Source organism: Sander lucioperca, chromosome 23, assembly GCF_008315115.2.
Source record: "Sander lucioperca isolate FBNREF2018 chromosome 23, SLUC_FBN_1.2, whole genome shotgun sequence".
In the NCBI taxonomy this organism is placed as follows: domain Eukaryota; kingdom Metazoa; phylum Chordata; class Actinopteri; order Perciformes; family Percidae; genus Sander; species Sander lucioperca.
In genome coordinates, this window is record NC_050195.1 from 11999661 (window position 1) to 12019128 (window position 19468).

At 39.7% G+C, this 19468-nt stretch overlaps 1 long non-coding RNA gene across 1 annotated transcript; it reads right to left on the reverse strand.

Moving 5' to 3' along the window:
- Nucleotides 1-1674: 1674 nt before the first annotated feature.
- LOC116050730 lies at nucleotides 1675-19191 on the reverse strand. The gene is made up of 3 exons (XR_004105155.2): nucleotides 19047-19191; nucleotides 10054-10055; nucleotides 1675-1684 (listed from the first exon to the last, which is right to left on the reverse strand). It is a non-coding gene; the product is annotated as an uncharacterized LOC116050730 (long non-coding RNA).
- Between the last annotated feature and the right edge of the window lie 277 nt (nucleotides 19192-19468).

Below are 19468 nucleotides of genomic sequence, written 5' to 3' on the forward strand. Positions count from 1 at the left end.
CAAAAGATCGTGCCAGGGCTATTTTGGAAAAAGCAGAGTCATGTCTTCGTGGGGTCAAGGTTAAAAACAAGAGCAACAACTTGGTCTACATCCATGCCACTCAGAAGAAGACCCCAATCTGTGGCTTCATTGCTTGTGGTAGAAGTGTGCTCAATGTCTACGAAGATCTTGTGGAGAGACCAAGTGCACCATGCAGATACCTTCTGACATACAAGCTGAGTCAGGATCACCTGGAGCTTTTCTTCTCGGCAGTCAGGGCACGTGGTGGGTTTAACAACAATCCCAATGCAAGGCAATTTCATGGAGCCTACAAGCGCCTTCTTGTAAGGCACCAGGTGAAGAAGGGCACAGGCAACTGTCTTCTTTGTGACAACACAGAGATCCTGGACTCTACACCTGCAAATGTCAACATTGCACGCAGGGTGGATGTGGCGTCTGTGGAAGTGCGTTTGCCTGAAGAAGAAATCCTGACTGACCTTGCAGATGTAGATAACCTCTCAGAGTACAAGGAGGCAGTCATTAGCTACATCACAGGCTTCATCGTGAAGAAAATGAAGCAGAAGGTTACCTGCATGCCTTGTTCACTGGTACTGACATCAGACTCTGCACATCCTTTTCTAGAGTTGAAGAACAGAGGTGGCCTACAAAAACCATCTGCCGGCATTATTGCTGTTTGCCAGGCCACAGAGAAGTGCTTTCAGAGGCTGTTAAAAACCAATGGGGGAAAGGCTCCACAAGGACGGGGAACAGCAATGCAAATTGTCAGTCAAGTCCTTGCTGATTGTTTGGGGAAAAACCTATTCCCAAGTTTGCACAACCACATGTTTGATATGTGCGTTGAAGCAAACCATGTCCATGTTCTGGCCAGGATGGCGTCTACCTGGTATTGTAAAGTTCGGCTGAATCATTTGGCAAGAAGGCAGACCGAAAAAATCAAAGAAGGCAAGCTTGTACGCAAGCGACTCACCAAATTAATACATTTTTATGGTGATTAAAAGAGGGTGCAATGCATGTGCGCAAAGTGTTTCCCCTAGGTTAACTCTTGTTTATTTGCCCTTAAATGTATTTAGTTGCTTTAAATGTTTAGAGTAACTTTTAAAATAATTATCAGTAACTTTTGAATCCAAATTAATCACTTTTCACATTAACATAAATTAGGCATCCTGTGGCAGAGGACATTATTAATATTGTAAAATGTTAGTAACTCCAAGCATCAATAAGCAAATAATGACATAGGGGAAATGCAGACAGATGTTTGTGCATGTCTGTATCCTTTTTATATGGTGTGTGTGTGTGTGTGTGTGTGTGTGTGTGTGTGTGTGTGTGTGTGTGTGTGTGTGTGTGTCCTTTTATATGGTGTGTGTGTGCACTGCATTATCTTTTATTGTAGGCCAGATTAAAAAAAATTCATGGACAAACAATCAAACCCCCGGTTTAGGCACTGTTGAAATTTTGTATTAGAGCCTGCATCTACGAGGCCTAAGTATTCAGAATTTCAACACTAAAGCCAGTACCTGTCCACCTGATCTACATTCATCTGTTGAGTATAATTTTTGAGGATGGTCTGGTTATTGCTGAACTTCAAAGCATACTGTTTACTTAGAGCCTGCACATGGGGCATAAGTATCAGATGCTTTACTTTGCCTACTTCCAACAACATAGTTCAATTGTTCAATACATCCACCTATACGTTAAAGGTTTTTGTATATAGTTTTACATAATTGTATATATTAAAATAAAATTGTCATTTACTTCCTTTTTGTTTTTCGAGAGCATACTGTACATAAATTAGGGCTGCACAATATATCGTTTATCGTCATTGTGATATGAACTCGCGCAATAAACATCGCAAGAGGCTGCGACAGAGACAAGACAGGTTTTTTTTGGGTTAGTTGAAAGATATGCTAGATAACTACACTTTAAAATGTAACTGTTATTTCTTTTTTAGTGCTGTCTATTATATTCAATGTTCAATTTGTTCAATAAAATGTTGGAAATTCACATGCATTTTAGTAATGCAATATCCTAGTTCCTATGTGTTTAATATTTTTGGTCAATAGATAAATATTTCTGAAAAAAGAAATGGATTCAAAATAAAAAATAAAAACTGTCAAAGGCACAAAAAAAGTTTTGTTCTTGAAAATGTTTAAGCAAAATTCAATAAAAGTTTGTTACAAAATTACAATGTTATCTGTCCCATTCATTAATATGTCCCGGTTTTTAGCTTATTTTTGTTCATGTAGTGTTGTGTGTGTGTGCTCTTCTTTATTTATTATGTGTAAATGTATGATTGTTTTGGTTTGTATGTATTTTTAGTCTTATTTTAGTTTTATGCATTTCATTGTCTAGTTCAGAGATCTTCAACAGGGCATACGCAACCCCTAGGGGGTCCTTAGAGTTACTGCTGTTGCTCCGGCTCTCTTTCAGCAAAGGGACCTTGACTTAAACAATATTGAAGACTCCTGGTCTAGTTCGTATTTTTTTATTAAAAGAAATGCAGTATGTGTTGTGTGTTTAGTGTGTGGTGTTATTTTATGTATTTCTTTGCCATTTCTGTCCAGTCTTGTGTCCCCACTCTTGGCCTGCACCTTGTCGTGGTGAGTGGGCTTAAAACCAAGACAAGCTTTTATTTAACAGTTTGCAACGTGTTCAACCAACTTTATGTGTTCTCAGGAAATGAGGCTGTGCTCTGAAAAATCTTCAGTTCTGCAGCCAAATGTATTTTATAAAGCACCAGGTTCAATATTGGAGCTTCACTATGTAAGATCTTTTCTAAAAAAAATCTAAATACATTATTTCAGACTGTTAATATACCTAACAAGCATGCTGTTGCAGGAGTTATTAACCACTGTTGTTGATGCTGTTACACTGATGTGAGGACCTTCTGTCAGCACATGAGTCTGTTTTAAGATGAGTCACATACATGTTACAATCTGTATTTACAAATGCTGTTTATTACCAAAATGTACATATCACTAAAAAAGTGTTGCATACAATACACGATAAAGATAAAATTTGACATGTAGGATTATGTTTACTTAATACCTCAACTGAAGCATACCTTCATGTACAAGCTCATATATTAATATAATTCATTGTGATCTACCATGCCTTAACTACATGTTTGTCTTTTACTGTAATTACAAAGGTATCCACACTGACAACTGAATGACCAGAGCCTACAGAAAGAAGACCTGTGTATAGAGCGATGTATTGGATGCCATTCATCATCGGTCCTTGGTATTTAGAGGTTCAGTTTATTGTTTGACTTAGTTTCTGCTGTAGTTTGATAGGTGATAGTAGTAACATTAAGTAGTTGTGTGGATTGAAACAATTTTATAAATATTAAACTGGAATAAAATTATGGATCTACTCTAGCAGTCACTACCTTCACAGGTAAAAGTATTTTTTTGTAATTTCACATAAAAGGGTCTTCAATAGCTGGAACTGATCCACCAGAAGTGCACCCACAAGCAAAATGTGAGTCCTGTAATAGATGTGTCCTGGTGTTACTGTTAGGCCTGCTGCTACTAGGTAGCTTCTCTGTCTCTCCTCTCTCCCTCCTCTGTCTGTCCTAACTGCAGGAGTGGAGTCTGGTGTGCGGGAGTCAGTGTTCCAGCTGCCTCTCATCTACCACAATCAACCTCTGCTTCATATACCGGGTCATTCCTCCACTCTGCATCAGATCGTAGTCAAGTCTCGCTCCTGACAAACCTTGTGTTCTGTTTTGACATTTGTGTATTTGCCTATCCTTATCCTTTCTCTTGTGCCTCAGCTGCCATTGGAACCTGACTCCTGCTACCGCTTCACTCCTGCCATTCACTGGACCAGAAAACCACCACTGGACCCCACCACTAGCCGGCCTACTGTCTTCCTCTGACGGACCCGCTCCTTCCCAGAAACCACCGGACCTGTTCTCCAACCTGGAAACCTGGACTTGCTTTTCCCCCTCGGAAACCTGGACTCGATACTTGAGTACTTTAAATAAAACCGTTACCACTTTAGAAGTATGAATTAGGCATATCATTTATATATTTTATGTATTTAGGATTAAATTGTTAGAATTAGATATTGACATTGCATGTCCTTGTATGGTTTTTAGTTTTCTTTAAAAATGTGCAGTAAACATCAGGCACATTTGATTTAATTATTACATTTATGGTAATTGAATAAGTAACCCTACACAAATTAAACACTTTCAAAATTAACTATATTAAAGGATTTTGGTGAAGTGTTTTCATGGTAAAATTGACAAGTACATAAAGACACAAGAAAAGCACAAACTACATTTTCCTGATCCTTCTTTGTCAACGTGCAAGTATGGTAACATTTAATAGATTTATATTTGTTGATTAAAGCCAAAATAGACACTTTTAATCAATTACAAATTCTATCATAAATGTCTTGTATGACTACACAACTGTAATATGTTCCTATAGTTACTTCAGAAAAACAACAAATGTAGCTTTAAAATGTCCTTTATTTCACATTGAAATGCGCATTAACATCAAAAATTACATAAACCACAATCAACACTGGCAATATTTTTAACATTATGTTGAAAATTGAAGAATTAAATCATGTAGTTCACCTTTTACAATCCAGTGTAAATTCCTAACATAAAACACTGCTGTGGGTCAAGGTAAAGGCAAACTTAACTGTCACAAGACATTAATTGGTCCCAGTAACGACCTCTATAAGTATGTAATGCTCTTGGAACAGCACACTGATACTAATTATAATAACGAAGAACTATGAACGCTAATGTTTTGAACTATTTACAATGTTTTACAACTACGTCCGACAGACGGGAAGAGAGTGTCAAAGACCATGGGGTGGTAAGACTGGGGTGGTAAGGGAGGTAAAAAAAAAAAAACACGTAATAAAGGGTGTAGGGAACAAGGAAGAGCAGAGCTGGTAAGACAAACAGTATTATGGCCACAATTGTTAAATAAAAAATTTATAATATGTTAAATAAATGACACTCATCACATATGGAATGACACTATAGGCTTTCTTTGGGGCTAAAAAAAACCAACCCATTAAAACTCAACTTCAACATGGAAAAACAACAGACATGAACATTTCACCCTTGTTCAAGTTGGGCTTTAATAGATTCTGCCAAACTATTTAAAAAAATATCATTTCCTTTAGTGGTGAAATGAACTCCATCGTGCAAAAAAAGCCCAGGAGTGTCAAACCTTATTTGAGGGTGTTTAACAAAGCTGCCACTTAAACAATGAACATATGTAGCCATAACACTGTTCACAAACCTGCGAGCGTGGTCGATCTTCCCCGGATTGGCAACAGCCCTCCACCTGCATCTCTGGGTGATGCCAGAGAAGATGATCTTCATGCCAGGATACTGCAGGTGGAGGTGCTGCAGGTCCTCCTTCATTCCTGCGACGAGGTTGATGCCCTTGACATTTCCCAGGTCATTCCCGCCACAGTGAACAAGGAGGACATCCGGGGCTGCTCTTCCTTGTAGGGACTGGAAAAAGAAAGGGAGAAGGCTCTTCCACCGCAGACCACCCCAGCCGAACCAAGAAATGTAGACATCTTCAATGCCAAGGTTGTTCCCCATGGTCTTTGCCGCTCTCTCAGCCCCACGCCGGACGTAGCTGTCTCCAATGATCCAGACTGTTGTTGGATGGAAAAACACATTGTAATAGTGTATCATATTTTAGGCTATAGAGAAAAAGGATAAATGAACAGCACTCTTTATTACACACAGTTATTTGAAAATGCATTATTACCTCGGCTTAGTTGTACAAAACAAATTTGCTAAAAGTTTAATGTTGTACAATAAATAGCAAAAGAAAAGTAACTATTACTTACTCCTGGGGCATTGGGTGGGTGCACAATATGCCATCGTGGCTCTCTGGCTCTCTTCACTCTCACGCATTTCTGAAAGAAACAGAAAGAATCATCAATTTCCATTTGAGCCCCTCATAGTTAAATATATATGCACACTAGCATGTAACTGTACTTCATTAATTATCTAGAAGAATACACATAAACCAAAAACAGTCTATTGTTCTTTATTGTAACTTTAACTAGTTAAATGAGCTTATTTCTGCTAACGTTAGCTCTTAAAAGCATGTCAAGGCAAAATACGCCAACCATAGACTGATGGCGCGAACAGTAGCAAGACATTATGGTGCATTATGGTTATTACAGTTAACCAAACGTTATAAGAAACTGACATACATTTATATTAATTTGCTAATAGTTAGCGTTAGATAATGATAAGCATTGGCAATCCCCGTTTTGCATTTCGCTGATACTACGTCTAAATTAGGAAAACGTAGCAAAACTTCTTTTTTTTTTGCAGATTTTGCAGAAAATTAACGTTAGCATGTTTTACCATAAGTGGCAAGCTAACGTTACCTACAATTTACATGGTAACTTCAGATACATTTACTTTACAATGTGACTTTACAATGTGACTCCTCTTATAACTATGGGACATAGATATATTTAAAACCTAGCGAAGCTAAATCTTACCTCGAATTATGTAGGCTAGCTTTCAGCAGCAGTTGCATCCAGATTGCCAGTGAAAGTGTGTAACGTTAACGTAGCGTAGAGTGTAGCTAAGCAGCGTTGCCAACTCTCAGCTAACGTCACAGTCAGATACCGCCCAACAGTCTATGGCTCCTCCCTCACTCCTCCCTCTCGTCTAAAAACGTCACATCCGCAACCAGGATGGCTGCGCCCATAAACGCAAACTCGACGACGGATTGCTGATCTCCACAAACCAATGGGTGACGTCACACATGCTCTGTCCACTAATATATACAGTCTATGGTTGCAGTGTATTGTAAGAGCTCTTGCCAGATTCAGTGTCATGTCAAGGCCATCCTTTCTCTTTGTTGCATGAGCACCTTGCACTTCCTACCTTTCCTTTATCTTGAAATATTTGCACTTACTAACAAGCAGAACATTACACAGACATATATTTAGCTGAAACATAAGGAATAAGCAGCAGAGATGACTAAGTGAGTGGCCAGATATCTTGTAGTATCAGCCTATGTGGATTTAGACAGGCGAAGAACTGGATATTATCTTGATTCTGACTCCTGTTTCCTCCTGTTTCCCTCTCTGTCCAATATCAGCGTGTCCATCATCAAAGCAATGATCTGTTTAGATTTCTGAAATGGCACGGCCTTGTTCATTCTCCTGCATTCTCAGCATGTTTTTCCGTATGGGCGAGATGAGCTGGGCAAGCTGATGACAATAGAGATTGAGAGGCAGGGAAACTCCGTCTGGCTCGGCAGGCAATGAGCTATTGGAGCCCTGCAGAGTTCAATCAATAGCATGTGTATGGCAATCTGTTCACAGTGTTTGTGCCCAAATACTGCTGCGCTCACACTACAGACTTGTCTTGTAACGTCAGGGGATCAGATATCAAGGTTGCTTACTTTTGAAGAGTTTTTCCAAACAAAAATGTTGATGTATGACAAGATTGCTTGTGTCTGTGCACACACCTGAATGGATGCATTTGGGAAATTAAGAGTTGGCTCTGTATTCTTGTGCTTTTCTATTAATTAATTCACTAACAATGTTTCTTTCTGGCAAGCACGCAAAGAAGAAATTGATTACAGACAATAGAAGCTTCACAGCTCAATACAACATACAACCTTTATTTGCACTTACATCCATTGTGGTGCAGTAATCTACTTTTAATTAATACCGCATAAGTAGCACTTGCTATTTTATTGCACTCATCATTAACTCTTCAGGATGATATAACATATGATTTTCAGTTAAAAAACTTAGTGAAAGTACAATATAGAAATGCAATCAGGGCCCCACCTGCAGTTGCTCAGAATGGAAAACTGTCCATCATGCATGATTCTCCCAGTGATTGTGGGTATTTCTCCATCTTTCTAAATCTATCCGTCCGTCCACCCTTTTTTGACCATGTATCTGGGTCAGGCTGGCAGTATGCTAAGCGAGGTAGCCCAGATGCCTCTCCCAGCTTTATCCTTCAGTTCCTCCTTGGGGATCCCATGAGGCCAGATATATGTAAACCCAGGAAGATACTGTACTGATTAACCCATTTTGGTCACATAAGGAATCATTTTTGTATTTGGCTAAATTTCTCAGGTTTCTGTTTGTCGATGCCTGATTAACAGTCTGAATGGTCAACCAAAACAAAAGCAACAAAAGAACAAAAACACTGACAGTCCTGACAGTGAGCAGAACAGTTCTGCTCACTGTTCTGTCACTCATATGTGTACACACTTCGGTGATCGGATCACTCAGGACAGACTTTAATACCAAGTAGAAATGGGGTCCAAAAGAAAATTAACTCCATCACTTCAGGGCATCAACTTTTTCTCAACACAGAGTGAGCAATCCATGAGAAAACATGAATCCAAATGAAAAATCTTATGAAAGACGGTAAAATAACAAAATGATTGCTTAGGCGATCTGTGTGCATGCGCCATATCCAAGAGGGGTTCCTGTTACCCCAAACCAAGCCCAAACTCAATTCTCCACCATGATCTGTTTTATGACAAAGATGAAGCTGTAATGAGCATGTGGTTTCCTTACCGATGCTTTCTACTGAGAAACCTCCTGTTGCCCTCCTGCTGTTATATGGGAGAAGGTGAACCACACACAGTGCCATGACTTACAATCTCCCAAAAGTACCAAAAGTCATGTCAACCCACAACTATGAAAAGTCATGTCAAATGAGTATATAGAAAATCAGAAGTAATGGCAATGGGACTGCTTTCATGATTAATATTCATATTTTGAAAGGATTATGACATTTTTAACCCACAATTGTCCCAGTTCACTTTCGCAGAGATGTTTACATGATTGAGCTATTCTCATTAATAAATTATAAGGCTCCATAAATGCATTTTATTTTAGCACTTTTATAGTTAGTATGGACATTGGGGTCACATAGCAGTTGTTAGATTGTACATATCAGTATTGACGTCCAAATGATGCTTCATGAAGCATTATTTGTATTTGTTGACCCAACTAGATGGCGCTCTTGGTTTAAAGAAAAGGCTCAAGGAATGGCAATTCAGTTTGCTTTATACGCTTTGTTGAACAGAGTCTATTGGGCTCAGAAAATAAAAGGAAATGCTTCACGAAGCATCACTACTTAATAATAACTTGACAGGCAAACGCCTGGCTGTTGACCAAGGACGTAGACAGACATTTGGACCAGTAGTACTTCATTTTTTAAACTTTTTTCATCTATTTTGAGAAATGTTAACATCACATGGTGGCTCATTGGCTATCATTCTTACTGTAAAAATGATGACACTCAAACATGGCCGCAATGTCTTTATTTCGGAAAAGATCCATCGTTATTACAAAATTCTATTTAATTTATAGTGTCAAATCATAACAGAAGTGATCTCAGGACACTTTACGGATATAGTAGGTCTAGAACCAACCACCCCCCACCCCCCACCCCCCACAATCAAAATATTCTCAAATATAGCCTAAAGGGGTAAATGTCCATTTAGATAAGGGGGCACACTTATAATTAACTTATATTGACCAATAGAACCAGTGCAGTTAATGATCAAATTCAGTCAAAACTCATCTTTTTACACAATTACCAGTTCCAGATCCCTGGATGACTGTAATTTGTGCTTGTTTATACAGGGCACCAGTAAAATTGGTGTTGTTATTGATGCTAAAAGTCTGCTTTAGTGTCAGATCGAAACACACTTTATCTAAACGAGACTATTGTTGTCACTTTTGACACAGTTAGATTTAGGGAAAGATCGTGGGTGCGTTTACGTGACACGTGGGACAAGAACGGGACAGTTGGGTTTAGGAAACAAAGAACGCGACAGTTGGGTTTAGTTTATCGTTGGTAAAATACTACATCTTCACACGCCGCAGAGCTGCTGCTCTGCCTGGTGTGCGTTCCATACACACACTAAGGGGTGCTTATTGCGTCGTATTTGATGCTTACAGCTTATGACCAAGCGTCTGTATTTTACGAGTTGGTAGTGAGAACGGGTTGGGATGACTGCAACTTGTGTTTGTTTGCAGGATAGCAGATCATTCTTTGACGCCTGCAGTTTGTGCTTGTTTATACAGGTCACTGGATAATTCCTGGTCAACTGCAGATTGTGCTTGTGTATGCAGGGTACTGAATAATTCCTGGATGATTGCAGCTTGTCCTTGTTTACCCAGGGCAGGCACAATGGACTGACTAATGCACATAATAGCCCCGCTATTGTCAAGCCCTGTAATAGATGCATTTGAGGGACACCATTGCAAAGTGTTTCACGTGATTGTGTTTCCAGAGATGTAACGTTACCGTAGTTTAGTTTAATGACGTTGGCACACGGTTTTTGACTGTTGCATCATGCTTTGTCCAATGTCACTTTCAACCGAAAAAAACAATAGAAGAACACACCCAAACAATAAAATTACATTGAAGACTCTTCCAGCTTTGATTTCTCATTCATGGTATAGAGTGCAGAGTTCTTCCTTAATTCATCCACTGTCGAAACTAAATTCAAACACTGAAGATGATGTCATTCTTTGTTGAACGGGAGGTCTGCAGGCTTTTTCACAATAGTCACAAAGCCAAAGAGGGCAGAAGTGACATTGTATGTGCCTGCTGTTGACAGCTTTTCTACAGATATACTTTTCTATGACAACACTTTTGTCAATTTGTAGTTTGCTAAGCTTACAACTTTGACAGAGAAAGAAAGGATATCTGGTTACTAGTTGATCAAGGTTCTTGTGGTGTACTCACTTGACAAGTGCAATCACAAATTGCAATGCAGTATCTGTGAATTATGAATTCTGGAATACCCGGGTTCCAGTTGGGCTCAGTTAAGCATGACTGCTAAAATTCCAAATCCATGTCATTACAAAGCCTGCATTATTCGCAAGAAGCAGTCAGGAGTACAGTGTAAATAGAAGAGGGTTAGGAAGAGAGAGAGAGAGAGAGAGCGAGAGAGAGAGGGGCTGACACACAATTTTCAAGGACATTCCTGAACAATTAACTTGCGGTTTTAGCTATCTAGCCCATTAGTCTTGGGGGTTTGGAAGCAGCCATTGATTTTGGATGTCAGCCACTCTCATTTTATGGAAATTGCACTAAATGGCAGGGAAACAAAAACAAATTGAATTTTCTGTGCTGTTACTTGTAATGTGAAATTAGATATGTGGCCATGTGTGACTGAACAAGCCAGCCACAGAGACAGAAAGAGCAATGGTGCAGTATGGGTAAGCTACACGCCATATACATTTTGTTAAGTGCTATTGCTAAAGGGAAGATGTATGTGTAAGGTATAAGTGCAGGTACACAATTTAATTTCTTTTTTGGTATTTTAGCATTATATGTATTTGAAGCTGACGTATAACACATGTTGTGCTGACATTTTTATTTTGTAGCTTTAGGATTTGATAATTTTTAAGTTAAATAATTCCAGGCATTCAGTGTCTTCTTCAAGAAAAAGCCACAAAAACATAATTTACCATAAGCCACCGTGAGACACTGAAAGCTATCGAAGAATCTTCAACTTCTATACCTATTCAGGGTAAAATAATCTTGATGGTTGCGCATTAAAAGGGGAACTTCGGGATTTTCCCATGTATTTGTGTCTAAGGGACTAATGGGGACAATTTTTGAAATTGGTCCAGTATTTAGCGAGAGCGCTGCAGCCAGCAGCCACGAAACGGGCAGCAATGTGATCCCGCAATTACGCATTGACAATGCACTGTACGTCCACTAACAGTGTTTGTTTTGCCACTGACAGGCTCAAATTGTTATTAAATAATGTCCAGCTACACTTTGTGCAGTGTGTGCCTGATTTGGACCAAAAAAAGTGCAAGTACATGACGTCATCATCGCATGTGTCTTAAATATATTTATATTTATATGCATATCTTGGTAATATATCCCTTCAATTGTATGTTTGTCTGCATTTCATTACATACATTCAGGGCTTGACATCAACTCTTTTGCTCACCAGCCACTGTGGCATGTGGTTTTCCAAAGTTTGCCATGCTGAATTTTCATTATTTTGTGTGAAATTCCGTTTTATTTGATTAAATTTGAATGCTATTTGATACAATTTACTTGAATGACTACATTTACAACCCTTTTAAATTAAATCAAGACTAAATACAATGTAGGCTATAAGTCATGAAATATTCAGCTCTGATAAGGTTGTGCATAAAGCTCCTTTTGTATGAAAACATGCAACCGATTAGAGAAACAGACAAAAAAAAAAAGAGTAGATTCTAAGATGGTGCAGGGGTGTAGAACATTAATTGAAAGTGGTTAGTCACAGGTGTCACTCAAGTAGAGTTAGCAGGCACGTGCCCCTGGTGAAGAGAAGCAGAGCGCACAAAACAAATGTCTGTTGTATGCGCGCTGCGACTTGCAGGTCTGCGCAGGATTTGGTGACCCCAGGACGGAAGGGTCACCATGCTCTGGCCGTGACAACTGAAAGATGCTGCTTACAACTCAAAACAGCATCAAATTGAACCAAATAGATGGTGTTTTTCATGAAAAACGTTTTTTTTGCGGGATTGCTCACAGAAACCTCTGTTTTGTGTTGACTGTAGGGCTGCAACTTACAATTATTGTCATTGTTGTTTAATCTGTCAATTATTTATTTTTGATTAATCAATTAGTTGTTTGGTCTATAAACCATTTGGTCAGAAAATTGTGAAAAATGTCAATCAGTGTTTCCTAAAGCCCATAGTCTTACATTGCCAGACCTTCCTCCACAGTGCTGCGGAGGAGGAGGAGTCCACATAGCATTCTGGGATAGGAGAAAAATGTGCTCTGGTTCAATGGCATGTCTTTAAACCAATCACACAGGAACTTGTTTTGGTGTAACGTGTACGTTCAAAAGTAGTTTTAGTTGTGCAACAGAAAACTCAGATTGGACAGATAGTCTAGCTAGCTGTTTGGATTTACCCTGCAGAGATCTGAGGAAAGGTTAACCATAGTCCTCAGAAATCCACCGGAGTTTTAAGTGGCAGTGTCAAAATATTGTTTTCTAAAAATAAATAGCATATGATATAGCACATTTGACACTGCTATGAAGAAGAAGATACCATTATCAGTGGGTTCCAGTGTGTGGGTTCAAGCTGTTAGATACCTGTCTGTGTATGGTGTGTGAGGGCTGAGCATGTGTCTGTCTTTGTTGCTATAGAGATGGAAACGCTGCACTATAGAGATGGAGACCGATGATGAGTTAATAGCACATCAGCGCTAACAAAAGGATACAGACGCGTATCCTTCTTGTGCGTCGGGTTTCGCAAAATATCGACACTGGTGTCCGTTTGCGCTTAATGATGCAAAACTGAAGGTGATAGTTCTACCACAACATCACAGCAGTTAAGAGCTTTACTCAGTCTCACAGTGTGTGAGTGCACGCATATTTGTAAGCGCGCGTGTGTGTGGGCATGGATGTAATATTTACATGGGTCTGTCTTGCCAGACATGGGCAAGCTGCGCTGATGATGTCAGTTTTTGCACAAGGGCCTCCAGAGCCTCCTCAGACAGTCAGCACTTTGACTGAGGCTGCGGGGAGCTCTGCCACTCACTGGCCCAATTATGTCTCTCCATCTTCCTTTTCTCCTCTCGCCTGCCAGAATCTGCAATGCACAGATGAATATGCATCACTCTAAACATAGTTACACATACACACATGGAATTTTCACACACACACACACAGAACTGTACAGACATAAAATATGAGAAGAAACCTTAATATGTAATCAGGTTGTTGGAGCCATATAAAGAATTGGATTATGCAAGAAAGAATTAGATTCTGAAGGTTCCAGCAGGAAGACAAATGCACCACAGTACAACAACAAACGTCAGAGACAATCACAGAGTAGCCTGCAGCAGACTTTTTTTAATCAAATGTATAAATAAAGAATGCATAAAGAATGCGTGAATATTATTATTATATAAGATAAATAAGTGAAGAGAAAATTACCATGTCTGTAACCAAGAGGTCAACTCCCACCAGAGGGAGTTAGTTCTAAAGCAGATGGACATTCTGCAAAATACTGCATGTACTACCACACTGACTTTCTGCTCAAGCTGTAGTGAAAAATCAACAGCTTAAAACTGAGGTCATGTCCTCAGTATTTTGGGGGATGTGGAAGTTTTGGCAACTTGTTGCTAGGTTTCAGTTTTTGTGGAAAATGGGTGTGGAAATAGTCTACCAGGATAGAATATGGATCACTGACTACATAAACTTTTACTTGGATATTTAGGCCTCTACTCCAGTGTTATAATGTAATAAGTGATGCAACCAGTATAATGTATGTCCCCTTTGGAGAGTGGGTGAATGAAAAAAGGTATATATAAAGCAATCTGATTGTTTTTTAGTCGTGAGATAATAACCATATACAAAGGCTACGACGTCTGAGAAAAAAATGTTAAACGCAAACGAACTGATCGCTGGTGCCACGGAAGGAAGCCGTTCATCAGCACACACACTACCTTGATACACAACTGGTTTGAAATCGGCAAAGTATCCTTTAAGTGTATGCTGTATTTAGAATATTTTCCCCGCTTTACCTTCTCGCTTTACCTTGCCTTGCCAGAACAAGGGTTGGGGTGGCAGTAGCTCAGTCCGTGGGGCGTTGGGTTGGGAACCGTTGGGTTGCTGGTTCAAGTCCCCATACGGACCAAAGTACGTAGTTTGGACTGTTAGCTGGAGAGGTGCCAGTTCACTTCCTGGGCAGTGCCAATGTGCTCTTGAGCAAGGCGCTGAACCCCCCCCAACTGCTCGGGTGCCTGTCCAGCAGTCACAGCCCCCTCACTCTGACATCTCTCCATTAGTGCATGTATAGGACCTGAGCATGTGTGTATTACAGGCCTGTGTGTAGTGTGTTCTAACAACAGAGTGAACATTTTTTAATTTTCCCCCTGGGGATCAATAAAATATAGATTAAATTGAATTAAACAAGGGAGTTGCTGTACTACTGCTGTCTCGATCGGTTAGTTAGTGTCTTGATCAGTTAGTTAGTTTGTACTCGATGACGTTTCACTTCCAGGATTGTTCAGGTGCCGCCAGAAATTCCGCTGGATGTCCCTCATTTCGGCCGGATGTCCGTCACCTTCCGCTTTCTTTGTGTTTAAACTCGATTTATGAGGACTAGGGTAAATCCAGACAGCTAGCTAGACTATCTGTCCAATCTGAGTTTTCTGTTGCACGACTAAAACTACTTTTGAACGTACCCATGTTCCACCAAAACAAGTTCCTTCCCGAGGCTATTGTGTGCCTTTCTTTAGCGTTAAGCAAAAGAAATAGCCTGTGTTAGCTGCTAGTGTAGGCTAATATTACCTGCGTTGCATTCCGTAGCAACCACTTGGGTATGTGCAGGCAGTTAGCCAGCCCAGGAGGGCCTATTTTATTTTGAGCATGATTATTTGTATAAAAGCAATAGCTCACTTCATCATCATTACTTCTGTTACATCACGTATATCTTCATGAGTCCTAATACATGGAATCAGTGAAGATAACAGGCAGCAGTTCTGCAAAGTTTGCAAAGTATTTTACAGGTCTGAAAAATGTGTGACCCGCGTTAGAGCAGACAAAGGAAAAATGATAGACACTATTGGAATGAGTTTTAGAATAAAGCAGCCCCATGTCCACCTTTCCTGTCAGCTTGAGAAACATTTATACTGTTGAAATGTGAAGGGCTACTGTTATCTAACCATGTTTCAGTTAAAAGCATGGAATCCAGATTGCATGCAGTAATAAGGTGAATAACTAAAAATGACTTCTTGGAATGGGATCTGATATAGAGCAGAGCTTTGTAGTATTAATGGAAGTCCACAGAGAGGTGTGACATTGACATTGGACAGATTACAGGTTAGTCAAATTTGGAGCTGGCGTTGAGTATGCCTCTCTCATTACTACCCATCAGAGCAGGAACAGAGATCGCTGATCTGGGAACAGTCATGTGGCCATCATTGTAGCCTATACAATATATTTGTATCTAATCTATGTGTATGTTGTAATCAGTTGTGTTAACTGGACTGCTTTCTACAGAGTGTGATGCTGGGCAGAGTGAGGAGGTCAAGGCCAGGGAGGTTGAGTGTGTGTGGGGGGTGTATTAAATATCCCTGCAGTAAAGGCATGTGTCACAGCTGGCCAGGGGATCACAGCCAACACTGGAGGTGGTTGCCAAGAGGGAGTTTCGGGGAACAAAATGGACCCCAGGGCAGAGAAAAAGGCAAGGGGCCAGGAGTAACTTTGATGCTAGCATTGAATATATCCAGGGTCTTATTTAAGCAATAGCTCCCGACAGGCTGTGGTATGTTGTGATTATATCACAGCTAAGGGGCGTTGTTCGGCCCGACACAAAGCTGTGATATGTTAATCACAATCACATATTTAAGGCTGTTTGACTCTCTGTGGTCTGTATTTGAAGATCTTTAGAAGAACAGGTGAAACTGCTCGGCCAGTCTTCCCAGCCGACCGTGTTGAACTGAAAGCGCAGACCGCGGGTGCAGACAACTTGCGGAGCCTTCGCGCTGGAAACGACAGCCGTGGTGATGTCATTTGATGGCTCGCGCAACGGGAACACCACGACGACCATAAACCAAGCGTTATAGTCACATTCTGATTTAAATTGATGTCTATTAATAAATAATCATGTATACAATAAAATAGTCCCTTCTGGACTGGCTAACAGCATGCACATACCCAGGTGGTTGCTATGAAATGCAGCACAAGTAATGTTAGCCTACAATAGCAGCTAGCACAGGCTTTTGCTTAACACTAAAGAAAGGCACACAATAACACAAACTAACAGATTGAGACAGCAGTAGACCAGCAACTAACCGATGGAAGCAGCAGTAGAACAGCAACTCCCATTTTCTGGGAGGTAAAATTTTTGTCAATAGAGTCTTATTATACCACTTCCTCTCAATCACCTGATGTTGATTATGGATCTTTCTTCTCTAATATTTTAACAGTCTGTCTTTGTTGTTTAGTCAGGGTTTATTTCAGGCTTCCATTAAAATGGCAGCATTGACAAAGCCTCACCAAGCAGGACTGACGTGTCAACCATTGGAGAAGAAAGGTTGCATATGGATGGATCATTCTTAACACTGCGACTGACTGACACAGTGGCTGACAGCTGCCTTTGATGTATGGACATCCCACTACCCCTGTTACTGGAGCTGACACAATTTCCTCAAAGCTTTTTCCTCTAAAAAGGTCAAGATTGATCGAGGGCATTCAGATTTTCTCTCCTCATTTGTCTGTGTGTCTGTGTGTGTGTGTGTGTGTGTGTGTGTGTGTGTGTGTGTGTGTGTGTGTGTGCATGTCTGCAGGGCTTCACTATTTCAGTGAGCTAATATTGCTGAAACCCCTTGGTTTTTATCTCATTAATGTTGGGATATATGGATGGTGATGCTGGTCCATCTGTCCGTCCAACATTTTGGCACAGAGTTACATACTATGACAGCTTTTATGATATTTTATAAGCAAATAGGTTGTTTAACCATAAGGCCCAAAATGGCAGTTTTTACCAGCAGTTATCTTTTACTTCATTGTATTATGTTTGAGCTGCCATTTCAATCAGAAATGGAAATAATTAAATAATACCAGCATTTACAATGTCATTTAATGTAAAAAAGAGAGAGCAAGATAATAAAAAAGAGTGAAAGCACACACATGTGGTTGAGTGTGATTGCGTATGAAAAGGACAGAGGTGAGCGGAAACTCAACATTTATTTGGAAATTATTCTCAATAATTTTCTGGTTTATCTGTGAAGTGGAGCTGTACAGCAGACTAGTGTCTTTGCTAACACTGACAACTAGAGTTTAACCTGTGGACAGCTGTCTCATATGTATGTATTAAGTAGTCTTCAGTATGAAAGTCCATCCTAAACACACTTACCAGTAAGAAAACTCAATATGCTCAATATTTCAGACAGAGGAATACGAATTTGAAGAATTACAAAGTGTAAAACAGTTTAGCCGATAATTCTGTTTTATTATATTATATTCTCCTTTGCTTTTTTTCTATCCACTTGCAATTTTTTCTGATAACTGTAAACATAAATAACCAAATATGACTCATTTAAACTTAATGCAAATCAGTCTGTTACTATATTTTCATTAAAATGTGCATCTAGATCTTTGAAATAATGTTGCTGACAAACAGATGATAGATGATGTTGATGTCTTAGTCAGAAAAAAAGTTGTGGTTACAGAAATTTAGAATGACTACTAAGAATAATGTAATATTTATCCAGCCATTGCCCCTTGTGTTATCTTTTCTTTAGACAATTAGTGATAATGGTCGCTATAAAAAGCCACAACAATGGGTAACGACAGCTAATCTGGTGCTGTTATCTGGTGCTGTGAAGCCAACTGACGTGTTGCAATTGGTTAAATTACACATCTTCTTTGCCTTTCTTCTCATTGGCAGGTCTAACAAGTGGTGAATCGATGTGCAAACGGATGTTTAAGGGCGTTTCCACATCTTTTATGGCTAATTGGAAATGAGGCGCATGTGCTCCCATTTCCACATTCATTGAAATAAATAAAAAATAAAAAAACAGGCTTACATGCAGCTTTAAAACTGATAAAAAGAGTATGCACATTTTTGCTTCATCTACATCTGGCCCCAGGTCTTCCAGTATGTACACATGCATTTCGGAATGACATGCACAATTGGGTGCCCTGTTTACATATGTTGACACAGATGTTTTTAAAAAAAGACTTTAAATTTGATAATTTCACTGTGTATAACACTGGCATACTGATGAGGACTAACGGACACCCCTATTTAGGGCCCGAGCAGTGAAACTGCAAGGACCTATTGTTTTTGATCAGATTATTATTATTTTTACCAATTCCTCATCGCATTTTTGAGGGGGTTGGAATGCACGAAAACTCACAAAAATTTGCACACATGTCACAACTGGTGAAAATTGCAAAGATTCAAAAAATAACTCATATCCACCACTAGGTGGCGCTATTGCAGAAAAAAACGCTTTTGGCCCTATAACTCCCAAACCATACATCGCACATTGAAAAACCATATATTTTCACATTCCCTGGATCCAGCTGAATCTGGTGATATAGGCCACGCCCATTTCCGCCTAGACTTTTATGCGTGAAAAATCGCGATTTATTGAAAACCTACTTTTCCAAACTCCTCCTAGACCGTGCGACCGAGCTGCACGAAACTTGGCACGTAGCATCTCCCAACCGACCTGACAAAAAGTTATCCAAAGAATTTTTATAGGATAAAAATTGCGCATATTATGCACAAACAAATTTGTGTAGCTAAGTATGAAAACACCTACTTTGCCATATCTCGACCAAAATGAATGCTATCAACGCAAAACGTAAGATTCTTGTTTGCCATGACCCTCTGGAGGTGCCCCACACATTCTACAAAAATTGGCCACTAGGGGGCGCTACAAGTACATAAAGTTTATACCTCATGAACGGCTCATCCGATTTTTACA